The 18,820-nt window shown below is 35.6% G+C and overlaps 1 long non-coding RNA gene across 1 annotated transcript in view; it reads left to right on the top strand.

The window, feature by feature from the left end:
- Positions 1-15,601, top strand: part of LOC136837838 (uncharacterized) — a 145,394-nt gene extending 129,793 nt beyond the window's left edge. The window contains exon 3 of the long non-coding RNA XR_010852791.1: positions 14,400-15,601. This is a non-coding gene — a long non-coding RNA (uncharacterized lncRNA). The remainder of the gene's footprint in view (positions 1-14,399) is intronic.
- Positions 15,602-18,820: the final 3,219 nt, after the last annotated feature.

The raw sequence follows: 18,820 nt of genomic DNA, 5'->3' as shown, positions 1-18,820 counted from the left end.
TATTACAAAAGAGAGAGAGAGAAAATAAATAAATAAATAAATAAACATACAGACAGAGAAGAAACAACTTAACAAGACCATCAGGCAACAAACAGTTGTGTAGAGGATGTGTGGGAGTTTAATGGTGGTACAGTTAATTTGATAATAATAGATTCAAGTATTGTTAAATCATTTGCTTTTTGTACTTGTCCTATTACTGAAAAATCTTCATTTTCTATGAATGTTTTACATATCTTATAGTGATTCCTGATATTAGACTGTTCAGGGCTGGACAATCTGCTCCCAGGGTTCTAAAGCTGACTCCTCTAATGAGCATCGAGGAAGTACTGAACCTGAACAGAACCTCCTAGCAAACATCCGACATAGATCGATATTTGAAATGAAAACATCTGGGGCACTTGTACTTATTTTATCAGAACGTTGGAAAAATAAAGAAAGGACTGAAAATCTTTAAACTTGAAGAAGAGCGCCAACTGTTCAGGGGGTTCCTGGGATGAGCTTGAGGTTAAGGGCCAGTAATTCCCTTTCGAAAGAAATTTGACTCAAATTTCTTCCTGAAAGAATCATGTTGTCCCAGGTATAAGCCAACCTCAATTTTAAATTCCTACACCTGGCCCGGTGTAATAAGGGAGTGCCAGAGGTGGCGTCATCTTGTTCAGGAGATCTATTTAACTGTTTCTTCAAAAACAGTTTGGATGTGTTATCCAGTTGTGCCTGAAATAATTAGTGATATGTTATTTTGTGCCAATGCAAAGTTAGCCAATTAGATGACACATATGTAAAAGCCCTACTGTGGAGGAACAAGGTAGAAAGAGTATTTAATTTTAAATTGAAAAAACAAGAGCTATAAAAATTCATATATATAAACCCGTAAAACGTATCTTTACGATATATGCCAGTGTATTTATTTTATATATATATGTATGTTCCTGGACACCAGCCACAACGTCCAAAAATGGGAGCTTGCTGTTAGGGGATTCTTTTCTAGAGTAAATACCCTTTACCCCAACAATTTTATCACCTGACAGAACGTCAGCAATGTCCCCTGAGAGCTTATTGTTAGATTTTTTTTCAAGAGTAATTTTACCCAACTACCCTGACAATTTTTATGTTGGGGTGCATTTATGGAAAAGAATCTAACGGTTGTGCTCCCATGTTTGACTGTTCTTGTCCAGGAACTCGGTGACTTTTACACTGGCATATATCGTAAAGATACGTTTACGGGTTTGGGTATGAATATTTTATAGCTCTTGTTTTTCAATTTAAAATTAAATGCATCATGGATTCTACCCTCCTCCACAGGGCTTTTACTCTGTCATCTAATTCTTAACTTTTCACGACGAAATAACATATCTCACTAATTATTTCAGGAACAACTGTTTTTCCATCCAAACTTTTTTTAAACAGTTAAATAACAAGTGATGAACAAGATGACGCCACCTCCTTATATTACACCGTCCCTAAGATGAAATACAACGTGTTTATATGCAAGATGATTCTTTCAGGAAGAAATTTTCAACATCTTTTCGAAAGGAATTACCGGCCCTTAACCTCAAGCTCATTGAGGAACCCCCGAACAGTTGGCGCTCTCTTCAAGTTTAAAGACCAGCTCAGTCCCTTGTTTACATCCAACGTTATAATATACTGTTGATTGAAACAAGTGCCCCAGACAACGCCGGGGATCATGGGGATGTCGTCAAGGTCAAACATCGATGCTCATAGAGAGTCAACTTTAGTGCCGGGAGCAGACTTTGTTTATCTCCCTGAACAGTCGATATCAGGAATCACTGTGTAATTTGAAAAAACATAGTCATTTAGAAAAAGAAGATGGTTCAGTAATAGGAGTGATTTAGAGGAAGTCAGCTTTAGAACCGGGGCAGATTGTCCCCTGAACAGTCTAAGGTTCAGGAATCACTGAAAAAGATATGTAAAATCAGAAAATGAAGATTTTTCAGTAATAGGATTTTATATAAAAGTGAGCTTTAGAAGAAAAATTGTCCAAAACAGTCTAATATCAGAATCAATAAGATATTAAAAAACATTCATAGAAATGAAGATTTTTTTCAGTAATAGGACAAGTACAAAAAGCAAATGATTTAACAATACTTGAATCTATTATTATCAAATTAACTGTACCACCATTAAACTCCAACACATCCTCTACACAACTGTTTATTGCCTGATGGTCTTGTTAAGTTGTTTCTTCTCTGTCTGTATGTTTATTTATTTATTTATTTTTTTTTCTCTCTCTCTTTTGTAATACTCAATGCAAGTGCAGTAGTTTGTTTTAACTAAAGTTTTGATGTTGTAAAAGTTCCTTCTGGGTAGGTTGTCACAGCCTTTTACTTGTTCTTTTAGGATAGGTTTTAGTCATTTTATTGTGAACGTTTTTATTGTAATTGTAATTCTGATTTGTGATTTTAATTTTAATTTACTGATTGCCATGTTCGATTGTGTTTGCAGCCTAGAAAATGCAAAACTATGAGGAGTTGTGAAACGTCGGCATATGATAATAAATGCATAAGGACAGTGCCTTCCCTGAACTGTAACTTGGATTGTATATATATATATATATATATATATATATATATATATATATATATATATATATATATATATAAATATTATATATATATATAAATATATATATATATATATATGATATATGTATATATATTTATTGTGTATACAGTATGAAATATTTATATATGTATATATAAAAATATAAATTCCATAGAGTGACAAATTTTTATTAAAAACTCAGTGCATTGTGGATGAGGTAGAGTTCATAACACGGTATCTAGTTTTAGCCCAATGACAAGATTATATATTGGACCACAATATGCAAGATCTGTTGCAAACAACTTGAAATAGTATATGTATTTATATGGCCATTCAAAAAAATCTGATTATCAAAACAATTATGATTAAACACAAAAAATTGTTGTTACCTATTATAAAATAGTAGAAAGATATCCAAAAAGGGTAGGTTTGATATACAACGAATAAACTGAAAATATATGAAACAATGAACTCCCAGACAATATCTAAAGAGAATATTAATTACCAAATGCCGCCACACTGACAATCCTATAGCCAAATGGGATAAATGGATTATTAGTATCATGGCTGGAAAGAAAAAGTTAAGTATATCTTAGTTCTACCAGACCACTGAGCTGATTAACACCTCTCCTGGGGGTGGCAAAAGGATTAGATATTTATTTTACGTGGCTAAGAACCATTGAATCTAGGTTACTTAGCAACGGTACAACCTACAGCTTATTATGGAATCCGAACTCACATTATAGCGAGAAATGAATTTCTATCACCAGAAATAAATTCCTCTAACTCTTCATCAGCCGGCCGGGAATTGAACTCCAGCCCATAGTGACAGTCCATAGCTTTGTAAACACAGTACTCACCCAACAAAGAGCTTAAGACGTATAAAATACGTGACAGTGGTGAGGTGGGAACGGCCATATATATATGTTAATAGTCATATATGGGTTAAAATATATGGAATTTTATACAGAAACTGAGTTGAAAAAGCCACATCGTAGCCCCCAGCACTCAGAAGATAGCTCTAACGGTAGAGTAGTTGCCATGTGTTTTTACTTTTTGCTGACAGTCCAGGTAACCTAAATGTTTCTGCCTGTGTCAATGGCTTACAGAAAGGGGGCACGGTGAGAGCTACTTCCTGTAGAAAATGGTTCATTGGGTTAAAGTCTTCCTGGGCCTATAAAGGCTCATAGGGCAAATATATCTCCTGTTTCTTAGGCCGACAGCCAGTGGGGACAGGTCTCAATGCCTTTGACACGTGGCCAGTGTGTCACTAAGCCCAAAGCCTTGTAAAAGGACTGGTACTTATTCTCCTACTGAACCTCCCAGGTTTTTGTGGACTGCTATGTTGATGGGGTGCCTGAATTTTGCAGTGGCTCAATAAGAGCCATCAGAGTAGGCTGGATTTGAACCCCAGCCTTCTGATCTCGACTGTCCAAAAGTCATATCACTATGCCACCATTTCCTTATATATATAATGATATATATATATAATTATATATATATATATATATATATATATATATATATATATATATATAAATATAAAGTTTTATCACATGCACAATTGTTTTGTGCAATAGTAGAATTACTAAAAGGACCTCATTCAGACTGGATGGTATCTAATGGAATATTTATTAGAAAAAGTTACTGAAGCTTTCTTGGACAAACAGTCCACATTATCTTTTATGTTGTATACAGTGACCTTACGCGATTAGTCCAGCTGCATTTATATCTGTGTGCTGGGTACTTTTAATCCTATAATCACCTGGCTGCGCCTGTGTGACCCCCACCCCTCGTGACCTTGGCCTTTCTCTGCCCCTTTCTTCTTCCAGGTGTCCGATTTCCGTGCGTTCTCTTGCGTTTTTCCCTTTTGTTTCCTTGCTGCTGAGGAGTGTATGATTTTTCTAGATATGCTGTCTTCAAAGCCGTTTCCGGTGTTCCTGCCATTGTGTTGTTGGCACATGTTATAAAGGCGTTCTCAACAACCAGTCTGGCCGTTTTGTTGGTGTTCCTTCACAGAAAACTCATATTTTCCCAGTATTTTATGGTCATTATCCCATTTTCCCAACAGTGTTTGGCAATTTCATAGACGTCTGATTATAATGCCTTATGTTCTGCAGGTGTTGTTGGCTTCTGCTCTTTACAGGATTTGCCAGTTTTATAGTACCCATCTTCACAGTCTAGACACACTGCCATATATACCCCCCAATCTCTCTTCCCCATTTTTCTTGACTTTGTATTTCTGACTATTTCCCAGAGTAATGATGTTTTTGTAGCTGCCATCAATTTGAAATTATCCAGCTTCCTGTTGATGGGTGCAATAGAGTTTTTGTCTGGGACTGTAATTATTTTCTTCTATACCAAATGTTCCTTTAAATCCTGGAACGTCTCAGAAAAATAGTTCTTCCTTGCCTTGATGTGTACACTCCCACCAATACTTATGGGTAACCTAATTTTAGATGAAGAGTTGGATTAGCAAAATTCTTGCAAAAATCGGGATGGCTGAAAATCAGCTACAACGTCAGAGGGGGATGAAAGTCCAATTATTTCTCTGACAAACGAATCAACCACAAAATGATAAACGACTTAAACCACATTTGTAGACGAGAAGTCCAATTATTTCTCTTTACATCGAATTGGCCATGCCGAATAGTCCAATTATTTCTCTGACGTCGAATCAGCTATGCCAAAGGGGATAAAGAATAGTCCAATTATTTTCAAAGTCGAATCGGCCACGCATTAATCAGCTTTAATCGCTAGAGAGTAGAGAGAGAGAGAATAGTCCAATTATTCTTTGACTACTTCGCCACGCCTGCAATCAGCTACTCCAAAGGGGCCAACCGATTTTAGACCAATTATTTCTCTGACGTCGAATTGGCCACGCTGAATCAGCTACACCAAAGGGGCTATGGCGAATAGTCCAATTATTTCTCTTGACTTCAAATCAGTAACGCCGAATCAGCTACGCCAAATAGTCCAGTTATTTCTCTGACATCAAATTGGCCATGCCGAATCAGCTACGCCAAATAAATATAAGTCCAATTATTTCTCTGGTGTTAAATTGGTGCTGGAATCAATTTACGAGCACATAAAAGTCCAATTATTTCTCTGGTGTCAAATTGGCCATGCCGAATCAGCTATGCCAAATAGTCCAATTATTTCTCTGATGTCAAATCGGCCATGCCGAATCAGCTATGCCAAATAATCCAATTATTTCTGGCGTAAATTTTGGCTGCCATGGAACTTGAATCCCTACGCCAAATAGTCCAATTATTTCTCTGACGTCAAATTGGTCATGCCGAATCAGCTACGCCAAATAGTCCAATTATTTCTCTGATGTCAAATCGGCCATGCCGAATCGGCTGCGCCAAATAGTCCAATTATTTCTCTGATGTCAAATCGGCCATGCCGAATCGGCTACGCCAAATAGTCCAATTATTTCTCTGACGTCAAATTGGCCATGCCGAATCAGCTACTCCAAATAGTCCAATTATTTCTCTGATGTCAAATCGGCCATGCCAAATCAAAACGTACGCCAGATAGTCCAATTAGTCATTTTCTTTGACGTCAAATTGGCAACATGCCGAATCAGCTATGCCAAATGAGTCCAATTATTTTCTGATGTCAAATCGCCATGCCGAAAATCAGTTTTACGCCAAATAGTCCAATTATTTCTCTGACGTCAAATTGGCCATGCCGAATCAGCTACGCCAAATAGTCCAATTATTTCTCTGACATCAGCCACGCCGAATCAGCTACGGCAAAGGGGCTACGCCAAATAGTCCAATTATTTCTCTGACGTCGAATCAGCCACGCTGAATCAGCTACTCCAGAGGGGCTACGCTGAATAGTCCAATTATTTCTCTGATGTCGAATCGGCCATGCTGAATCAGCTACGCCAAAGGGGCTACACCGAATAGTCCAATTATTTCACCGATGTCAAATCGGTCACGCCAAATCAGCTACGCCAAAGGGCCTACGCTGAATAGTCCAATTATTTCTCTTGCCTATGCATGAAACTCGCATATTTGCCTGCGTATGAATTTCGCATATTTGCCTACGTATGAAATTCACATATTTGCCTATGTATGAAATTATCATATTTTGTAACTACTTATAATGAAATTCGCATTTTAAATATTTTTACGGTGATTAGAGATGAAATAACAATGATAAAGTATTCTCTTGTGAATTGTTATATGTGAGAAAAATCATACTTGCAGTCAACTACTTTTGTAATGAAGTACGGTACATTTAATAAAAAAAAAAAAATGCACGCTGGGACAACACACATGTATGCACTAATTTCTTGGTGTGGGTAAACTTGCTTCAGCCTGATTGGCTTTGTGTTGCCTACTTATGAGATTAGGATTTCGAATATTTTGACAGTGATTAGCGACGAAACATCAAAATTGATAAAATATTCTATTGTGTACTGTTATGTATGTGATAATCATACTTAGTTAACTAACTTGTAATGAAATTTGGTACAGTATATAAATCAGACAAAGCAAAGAAACAAATGAATTGGGAAAATGCTGTTTTGCTGTTTGAGTAATTTTACATTAATGTAAAGTATTAGTTTACATTTGGACAAAAATAGAAATAATTCCATTAATACATTGGTTTCTTTTAGCAAGTAAAAAAAATTGCCAACTCTCTCTGAAGGAGGGTCAGTCAATCAGCAGATTCTGAGAATGTGAACTGTACAAATAGCGGGACGATTTCTTAAAATTTTATACATATAACGATAACATATCAATGTAATAATAGAGTATATATGGATTCTGTACTTAAAATAACAGTTTCATTACCATTACCTCTATGTTAAGTACAGTTGTAATAGCCTATTTGACCTTTACAAATGGGTACTATGAGTGTAACACTCGGGCTACCCTAGGTCTTTAGTTCACACAGCCTACACATTTTTATCTTGTTACCATACAACATATAAGTAAGTTGTTTACTGAAAAAGAAAATACATTAATGGTCATAAAAGGTGGTAGGCTACCTGCCTACTGAACAGTGTTATGTACTAGGGAGAGAAAAGGAAGTGGTTGCATTTTTTCAGTGTGTGTTTCTGCAGTATATATATTTTATTACAGATACGGGGAAAAGGGTAGGTAATTGCATAAAGTTTTCTGTTTAAAGTGTGATGGTGGTTGTTTATAAGCATACTGAGTGTTTACAGTTATGTGGCATTGACAAGGTTGGGTGAGGAAGGGTACAGAGTTGACTTTTTTTACTTGCCATTATTTGGATGTCACCATTGGCCTTGTTAATCCGGATAATTAAAGAATAATACATATACAGGCAGTCCTAAGTAAAATTTACGAAGGTTAGCTTACGTTTTGACGTTCGAGGTTATGACGCTTTTCAAATATATTCATCAGAAATTATTTCCTTGCTTACCACGCATGTTCGGGGTTACGATGGTAATACAATATCGTAACAACGATCCGACGGAAGAAAACATTAATGCCCCAAAACGGCAGAATAATCATAATTTGAAGTTTTTTTATGTAAAACTCAATAATAATGCATTGTTTTACATCGTTTTCAATGCACCCAGAGCATTAAAAGTAAGGTTTTCTTATGATTCTTGACGATTTTCGACGATTTTCCGGCTTATGATGATTTTCGGGTTACGCAAAGTTGATTTTTTTAGAACGGACTGTCACCATAATCCGGGACCGCCTGTATATGTATATGTGTGTGTGTGTGTGTGTTTGTATTTGTGTGCTCATACAGCCTTCAGGAGGACTTTTTTTCACGCAAGAGAAGTGTTTAGTTTCAATGGAATTTTGCATTGTCATCATTGCTAATGGGGTGTCAGTTCTTGATACTTGATTAATTACTGTCTGTCATTTTTTGTACTTTTTTGTAAACAAATTTTTATTAACTTTAGGTTGTAGCAAGCCTATTCATTTTGGTATGAATGGTCATTGTTCATGTGCCACCATTTCATGGTTCTAAATGAATTAACCAGTCGCTCAGTTTCCTCCTCAGAACTGTTGACATTTTTTCGGAGAATTTTTTGGTAAGTTAAAGATGTGAGTAATGCGTAGAAATGTGAGGTTCTGTTTAATTTTTAGACAGCAGATGCTCGCTGCTGCCAGCATTTGCTACTTCCCATATCTGTATCATACCCATACCCACATCTGTACCATACCCATAACATACCAGTACCTGTACCTATACCCATAACATACCAGTACCTATACCCATAACATACCAGTACCTATACCCATACCCATATACCTACCATATCTATACCCATGCCCATACTCATATCCTTACCATACCTATACCCGTACCCATACTCTATCCATACCATACCATTCCCATTCAGGAACAGCTGAAGATGGGTTTTGAACCAGTGCTGATGCCATTAGCAGTTCTGGACCATCACCAGTAGTACCTGTTGTTCTAGAATTACCGAGAGTCCATTTCGAAACGAAAATGAGAAGCTCAGCCAAAAATCTTTTATTGAATACTGTTGGGTCCCTTAATTTTATATACTGTTGGGTCACTTAATGTTGAAAATTCGTGGACAGTTATTGAAATATTCTTGAAAGGCGTCCTAACAACTCCAGGATCCAGTGAAGCCGTCTTCAGCTCCTAAATGGATTCCTGTCATATCCGCTTCCCTTCAGGGAAGAAACCCAGAATCTGCCTTTGGAATCATTTCCACCTCCAGAAGAAATGCCCGTTGGATTATAACGTCTTCTTAAATCTTAAGAGACTCATAGACGATACGACTGGCGGATCATGTTCCATTCTAACTCTGGTATCCTTGTTGCCCATAGATGTTCGGATTCACTTTGGTTTGCCGAAATGTGGTAGAGTGAAGACATGTCCGCTCCTCTCAGTGATGAAGCTATAGGCTGCGCCCTTGCAGCAGAAATTAGAAAACCCCAGCAAAAAAGGATCACCTGGAATAAACTATGGTTGAAGAAGAGAAATGAATTGTCTCATGAATGTTTATTTAATGAATGGAAGCTTTTACCCTGGTGACTGCTTTAATTACCTGAGAATGGACGAGCAGACCGAAATGGAATTAATATGTATGGTCTCTTATAGAAATAAAAAACACACTTGCTTGAGACAACCAATATCACTGTACGAGAGATTGCTGGACACATTTCGCTTCCGTGCCACAAGTCGTTCCTTTGGGGCATATAATCCCAGAGACATGTAAAGCAATTATTCAAGTTATGCAACACGAGTTTACAAAGGTAAAAAGTAACTGTGCTGCATACGCAGCATCTTGCATAGTCTAGTGGTACATAGTCTAGTATACAGTAGATCTATGATCCATTAAAGAAGAGCAGGCCCTTAAACCTACGTTTAGTAGCCAAGTAAGAGTACATTTTTCAGCTCTTTTGTACACAAAATTTTTAATTTATACGAGGAATATTGAAATATTATTGAAAATATCACAAGCTTTTATTTTTTGTACGGAAAATAACAATGCAACTTAAACAACAGTACTAATACAAATATATACAGTATACATATGTATATATATAATATGTATGTATGTTTGTTTGTTTTACATCCTTCTCCTGTGATTTTCCAACTAATTTATCATAAGCCTCAATTTGCTTTTCTACGACGTTCAGTAAACTCCTCCCAGAATTCATCTCCCAACGTAGCTGCCATGCTTCCCTTTCAGCGTATAGTTGAAACTGAAGTAAATCTTGAGATGACGTCATAGACGTGGAGGTTTCGGGCCACCTGGACTGAAATAGAAGCTGTGAACCTGGCAACGACAGGTTACTAGCCGGTCGGAGAGGCCGACGGACTCCGCCCACTTTTGGTGGGAGAACACCATAGACATTGAGGTTTACTTCCGGTTCAGATGACCTGGTCCGGTGAATGTATCGTCTATGGGGGCCTTTAAAGACCAGTTGTATAATAATAGTATTTACTGTGATCTTCATAATGCAGGTGGTTCATACTTCTTCTTCTTTTAACGTGCTTTTATTGAGGATTAATGCCTTCTTTAAGGACTTTTGATTTGGCTTTGGGGTAAATAGTCTCGATCGGCTGCCCTGCCACATCGCAGAGTTACGTATGTTTTGTATTACCCGACCCAACGCCCTTTCTTCCCAGCAGTGAGAAGTTATTGCGCGGGTATGGTGAGAGTTAGACGTGTGAGATGTTTTTATGTTTTTTAGGGAAAAAAGTGGCTTTGTTTGTGTGTGTATTTAGTCTGTAACATCCATTTGCTTTTTAAGCAAACCTATCCGTTGATTACATATAAATCCCGGGATGTCTACACGGATAGCAAAGTGTCTGCCTCTTGTTTAATAGTATTCAAAGCTGCTGCTGCAAGCCACATGAGGTTAATTAAACACTTCATAAATTTTGGAACCAGGTTATATTTTAATTTGAAAAAGTACATTACTTTTATATATAAAAAAATTGTCCACCACAAATCTATGAACGTTTTGTTGATAGTATTCAGTTGCAACACATTTCATCATAAAACATGGAAAATGGAAGGAGGAGGTTAGAGGAATAGGAAAGGAGGGGGAAGGAGGAGGAAGAAGGGGGAAAGGAGAGGAGGGGAGGGGACACACACAAAGGCAGCTAAGGAAATTAGTATAACAGATTATCATTTAGCTTGAATTCGTTGCTCCAGTGATGCCTTGCGAACCTTCCCTTTGAGCTTAGTGAAGTTTCATATCACTGATTGCTTTATATAAAGGCAGTTCTTAATCCCAAGCAGTGTCATTCACTTTCTGTTTAAATGTACTACACGTGGACAGTTCCTAAACTTTTTTGGTTTCTAATCAATAAGTCCATTATACAGTAAGAAGTCCTAATCCCTTCTTGAAATGCCAGGTTGTTTCATTTCACAATGACAGTTCATTATTCTTCATTGGAGTGGTATTTAGTTTTCTATCACAGAATCAGTTATACAGTGGCATCTCCTAATCCTTTGAAATTTCATATAGTTTACATTTAATATCGAATGCATTTTACAATGGTAATTTCTCAGCCTTCCTAGGAAAGAATGTTGCCACATACTCAAAAAATCATCAGCAATGACCGTTCCATTCTTTCTGTAAAGTCGCTTTGGAATTCTGTGTATCTCTGTTTTCCCTCCCTTGGACAGTCTAGTCTAACATCGCTCGGTGTGGGGTTCAACCCCGTGCTTTTTCGTAGCCCTGTTCTTTGACCATGAAAGAGCTAGATAACCGATTTTAGTGAAACAGTCCTTATTTCTCTGCAGGAATATTTTGCAACTTTTCCTTACTACTACGCCATAGGTCTTTGAAGATTTTTCAGCAGGTGGTCAATTTGGTTGAGGTGTATATCATTCACGTAGATATTGTATTTATTTTCGGCACAGGAATCACTTATTCGTTGTTAAGTTTTAAAGTGTAACCTGGTTATGGTTTTAGTTTCTATTGCAAATACCAGAGAATATAATAGTATAGTAATAGGGTATTTTTTGGGGAGGACGCTGACTTTAGCAATTTTGATTATTATAATTGCTATGACACATATGATCTGACACCGAAACCGTCACCGTAAGAGGCAAAGAACAAAAATGAGTCAGCTAATCAAAATATTATGTGAAATTAAAGGAGTCGGATAAGAAAAGACCACAGCTGGTGATGAGTTAACTTTCAAGTTTTCTCCTCTAAATGTCTTTATGTAAAATTCTTGCTTCAAGGTTGCACATGACCAACAGCATAAATGCCTCTTTGTTGTCAACCCGACTGTTCAGAAGCTTCTACACAAGGTATTTGCAGTGTGTATAATTTTATCGAAACACGTGTCTTTCAACAAGGTGTTGGTCGGTTAATAGTACGTTAATTGCATTTTGCAGTCAAAGTTGTACAAAGTTGTGGTACAGTAACTGCCTGTAACGGGAGAGGTCTAATTAAATGGTTTCCACTTTCAAATTTTAATATTAGAAATGATGATGTAGAGCGATCTGTGCGGAGAATGTTGATTTGAAAAAGCTTGTCCAGTCAGTATTCCCGCTGACAGTACGTTTTTCTCATTCATGGTTTTGTTGTTTAACTTTCATAACCTGGATCCGCAGTGGCCATGCTCATCGACGTCATTTCGTCATCTCGTGCATTTTTCCCATTTTTAAGAATGAAGACAAAGATGACCAAAGATGACTAAGCCTGTCCTAAATGTGGCCGTCTGACAGAGGTGTGTCTGACCCTCTGTTTATCAAAGCCACTCTTAGTCTTGAACAGTAAGAAAGATGAAATGTTAAGTAATCTCAAACAATAGATCAATTTGATACTAATCCGTTCTTAGTGTGAAGTAGATGACGTTAGATGCTTGAGGATTTAGGATTTTTTTACTCTGTGCATGTGATATATATACTGTGGAAGTTCATTGCTGCTTTTCCAGTATATTTGTAACTTCAATGATTGAAATGAATATTATAATACATCCATATATGTGTATGAAATTTTTATGTGTATGTAACTGAGTGAAGGATGAGGATTGGAATGAAAGTAGAATGCACGAGGTTTCCTATTAGCATTTAAACTTCCCTCATTCCTTAAAACTAGTGCATAAAAAAATGCAGCTTAATTCTCACTCTTTTCAGTGAGAGCTTTATAGCAGGTACCAATGTGTTTAGTGTTGTAAATAAAAAAAAATTTTTCATTGTTATTTGTTGGTCATGCGTCAGCTTACTTCACTCACATAATACTAGTAGATAGCATCCTTGGCAGGTATTCTTAAAAAAAAAAAAAAAACATAGACATGGCATAATAGGGGAGATAAAGAATTATCAATTTCCTTACGGAATTTTTTTGCTCAAAATTATTATTATATTTTTTTTAGTAAACTCATATCCTTTAACTCAGAATTTTATAAATTTGGTTGCCGCCGAAGTAGCGGCCACAGTGAAAGTATGTTTAATATAGTGCTCAAGCAAATCATTTGATTTCCAAGCTGGTAAATTTAAAGTTGTGTGAAGCAGCAGTCGAAAATCAGGAAATCCACACAAAACTACGTCCCAACCCTTTAGAAAGGGACAATGCAGTATTTGACAAAATGATCCAAAATATACTGGCAAACCATAAGGGGTTCAGATTTAAATGTACTGCTACTAAGTGCCCATCTGTATCTTACTTCATTGGTTTCGACAAAACTCATAAACAGATTTTTCCTGTCGGATCTATTATTGGGAGGATGAAGGACATGAAACTATCTTAGTGGTTGGTTGGAGACTTCATAGGTTGCTCTGAGAGCAAAAGCTTGTGCCAGCCACCACAGGGCTTGCTTACTTGAAAAAAAAAAAACGGTCCTCGAACTGTCTCCTGTTGTTGGAAATAATTAATTGCTATATATATATATATATATATATATATATATATATATATATATATATATATATATATATATATATATATATATATATATATATATATATATATATATATATATATATATATTTATTTTTATATACATGATACTTTAGGAGATATATTAAACGGTTGTTATGAGTTTAATTTTTGTATATATTTATAGATGCATTAAACATGAAATATATTTAATAAGAATATAATACATATATATATATATATATATATATATATATATATATATATATATATATATATATATATATATATATATATATATATATATATATATATATATATATATATATATATATATATATATATATATGTATATGTATATATATATATATATATATATATATATATATATATATGTGTATATGTGTGTGTGTGTGTGTGTGTGTGTAATCAAAGATCTGTGGTGATGTTGCACTGCATATTATAACTTATGAATTTTAACTTCATGGTTTTTTCTTTTTTCAGATGTATCTCCAAAGGTAAGGGATATTATACCATAGTGCTGTTGGAATCTTCTAAATGTTAAATGCAAAAGACCTGAGCCTTAAAAACTTTAAGAAACGTCACGATATTTGAATTTTTAATCACTGTGTAGATGAGCACGATTAGATTTTGTAACTGATGTAAAGATTAAGACTGAGTCACTGTTTATAAATTACGATCATATTTCGTATTGATTTGTAGATTAGAATTAGAAAGGTTGTGCTAGCTTCTCATAGGCCTTTATCGTTTTAATCAAATTTCAGATAATCTCCTTTATTTAAGTAATATTTGAATTAAGCCCAGATAGTTCCTTAATTTTAAGGTATAATATGTTGTGATACATGTAACTGCTATAAATCATTATTGGCGCGGAGAGTTAGTTAATGTTTTTTAAGGGATTCTCAGTGATTCATTAGACTTTGGTCATTCCTCAGTTCCAAAGGACTGTATTTTCCAAGCGTTTCTTGGTGAAAAAATTGTGCTTGTACTTGGTGATGCACTGTATGACACTCAAGTTTTTATCTTGTGATCCTTTACGAACACACGTGGGTCTAGTATTTATGTGCCATTTCATTGAAATTTATTGTTTTTTTGCAAAATATACCTTGCATGTGATATATGCTGTTTCGCCATTATTTATGCCCTTGATTTTATTTACATTTTGTATAGTGCTGTAGGTCATTATTTACATTTCTGTGCCGTACACTGTACTTATGCTTGCAATTTCCGTTTATTCTTTATTATATATTCCAATAGCACTTGTGGTATAATATTTAGGCTATCCAGAAAGACATTTCAAGTGTTTTAAGTATTAAATTGACCTTGCAGGTTAGTATGGGAATTCGCCAGTTTCCAAGACCTTTTAAATTTGTAATCGTTTTCTTGTAATTCATAAATCTTTCTAGGATTGCTATGCAAAATACACTACCTTGTCTAGCAGCGTTTAATATTCTCAAAATTTTGAACAAGGTCCTGGAACGACATTGATAATTTTTTTTATTCATAAGTTTAGTAAGTAAAGCTTTCGAAGGATTGTCTTTTGAATTATTATTCTTATACCCAATATTGGTAAGAGGTCGTTCTGGATAGCCTTATAATCTACGGTGTCATCGCTAAGGGCCCCAAAGGTATGGACATTTCGATTGTTTTCGAATTCACTAATAACTTCTTCCAGGTTTTAATTGTCATATATGATTATTTAGAATATATACATTTTCGAATGGAGTTTTGAGGTGCTCACTACATTTTCAGTCGGAAGTAGTTTATAAACACATTTTGCATTGCGGTGTTGGCTTTTCCTTGGAGGGTGATGCAACAGGGAAGGTGGTGACTTTATCTTGCCCAGGTTTGATGAAAATGAAAGGGCTCAGCATGTGACTGAGGAAAGTTGGATTTATTCTCGGCTGTACTCATTCATTCGTGAAGATAGAGTGTACCCATCCCCTAGAAAGACGGCAATGTCCAGACGCAGGGTTCTTTTCCTAAGGCTATCGGTGTCGTCCACAAAAAAAAAAAAAAAAAAAATAACTCTAGGCCTTATCTCCGGTGGGTGTTAGAATTTTGCTTTCCAGAGTGTAACTTTTATGTGACATTCCCTTTATCTTTTAAACTACTGTACAGCCTCTTCATAGCTTACTCGAAGTTTTTTTTTTCTGTGTTCCCCCTTTCTGTCCGTTAAAATGAGGTATGAGCATAATATAATATGTATATGTCTGTATATTTTACATTGTTATATTATAAGACCATGGAAGCGACCCATATATATTTATATTATATATATATATATATATATATATATATATATATATATATATATATATATATATATATATATATATATATATATATATATATATATATATATATATATATAGTAACTTTCATCAGAGAAATATGTAATTATAATGAGACCAGTGGCCTCTTAACTAACTGAATTCTTCAGACTTTGGATACTTATGTCAATACAAAGCCGTAGACCCAATTGCAAGAATACAGAGTGATTCTGATGTGCGTAGCAGCAGGATTCTAACCAGCATCCTGAGTATCAGAACGAGGTGACGTTGCCGACTTGACTACGAGCAGTCGGCAAAGTGACTTTGTTCTGACACTGGATGTAGATTCGAATCCTGATAAAGACATCAGCGTTACTTCATCGTCTTGCATATGGATCTAAGGCTTTGTAGTGACAAGCGTACCCAAAAAGTGTGAAGATTTCGGGAAGGCCTTGTGCTTGTTACAAATACATATGCAATATGTAATGTAATAAATATAAACATAAATATATATGTATATATAACATAAAATATATAAATATATATATATATATATATATATATATATATATATATATATATATATATATATATATATATATATATATATATATATATATATATATAATTATAATACAGTATATATTGTATATTATAATTCAGAGGGTCACAAGATAAGTGTTCCAGAATTACTAGGACGTTTCAGGGTCCAACCCCATTTTTAAGCTAAAATATAATAATTTGTTTATAATTTACTTTTTTAGCGTGTTCCCGAACAATGGATATTATACATATACATATGTATATACATACATATAAATACATATATACATATGTATACACATATATACATATATGTAATATATATACATATATATATGTATATATATGACCCCGACCTCTCATGGGGGTCTACTTACAGTGGTCCGGCTGCAGCCCTGTGGGTGATGCATAAATAAGACACGGGGTAAATTTAACAATGATCTGTATTATTATCTAAAACTTGCACAAGGGCCCAACTACTTATCTAAGTAACTAAAATCTCGAGTGAAGGCGAGAGAGAGAGAGAGAGAGAGAGAGAGAGAGAGAGAGGCTGAGGGGGAAACCGACTCCGGCAGCAAGGGGACGTGGGTCTTTCCCCTAACTTCCACGAAACCTCTCTGACTTTTTCAAGGGGTCTCCTCCCTTTGGGCGTCTTCCTCCAGCCCTCAAGAACCTCACAACCCCCGATTTCTTCTCTCCTGGACGTGATTGGCTCTGGCACTGCTCCTTAGGCTTATCAGCCAATCGGTGCCCGGAAAGGTGACGCTGTAACCTAACGATTTTTGGGGGTTTCTGCGGGGAGGGAGATTTTTTCTGTGTCTGAGAGAAGCTGACCGTTGCCGGATCCTCTCATGGCGTCCTGTGACTTCGTCGGGAGTCAGGGGGATCCTTACAATGGCCGAGAAGGGCTTATACATACATGTATATATATATATATATATATATATATATATATATATATATATATATATATATATATATATATATATATATATATATATATATATATATATATTATCACACACACACACACACACCAGTGAGCAAGGACCAGTTATGCCTGAACAGACATCAGACAGACAGACAGACAGACAGCAAGGCGGACAAGAATACTCTTGAATGGTTTTCGATCACATAATATCTATTCCCAAGGTGTCGTAGTCCAAGATTTGACATTATCAGTGGTTCAAGAATTAATATTAAAAAGAAAATCGACACTAAAATTCACAGAAAAAAAATGACACAGCTTAGTTACAATATTAAAAATTGAAATTGACTATATATAAAGGGAAATTTCACACACTTTGAGGAACAGGCAGAACACAAATGAATTAAAACATAAAATGCATAAAAACAAATTTTTTCCACTTGAAGGTTAGGATCACGATAAACAAATATTTAAGGGTATGGAGACAACCAGTCAGTATGAGACACACAGAAAATGAGGACTACGGGAAAAAAAAACATCATTATGATGACAGGTTCTAAGGAACAGCCCAGATTCTGTGTTCCATCTCGAAACAAGTTGTTTTATCAATAATGACTCGACTGTAGGGAGTTCGAGTTGGCTCAAGTTCGCCCAATAATGCATAATCTTTTGTTTCCAATAGAAAAGTTTTACAAACATTTTTGTGATTTCCAATATTAGTGTTCGGGGTTGAGATTTTCTCCCATTGCGAAAACTGAATAAGATATGAAATCATCCGTACTTGTAGAAGTCTCCGAGTGTATCAGTTCTGCATCCGACATTCAGCTCCGAGTTACACTTGGGGTTCAACTTGGCCCAGTGGAGGTCACCCTCACCCCCACCACAAAGCTCATCTTTCATTTGTACTTTTGAAAACAGAGCCGATCCGTCTGGGGGTTAACAGGAACAGGTTCAACGTTCAAAGCACCTTTATGTTTTTGAATAATGTAAATTTTGCTTTAAAATCGGTGTTATGAGAGTATGGAAAACTGGCATGAAAGTAATTTTTGGGTACCAGGAGAGTATTACATTCAGTAAAAACAAATATGTTATTGAGATATTAGAAACTACCTTTGACGGAAAACAATTGTTTAAAACATCCTAAAAGAAAGGTAACATTG

This window comes from Macrobrachium rosenbergii, unplaced genomic scaffold (assembly GCF_040412425.1).
Source record: "Macrobrachium rosenbergii isolate ZJJX-2024 unplaced genomic scaffold, ASM4041242v1 13869, whole genome shotgun sequence".
Taxonomy (NCBI): Eukaryota; Metazoa; Arthropoda; class Malacostraca; order Decapoda; family Palaemonidae; genus Macrobrachium; species Macrobrachium rosenbergii.
This window is presented reverse-complemented; position numbering and strand designations above follow the sequence as displayed.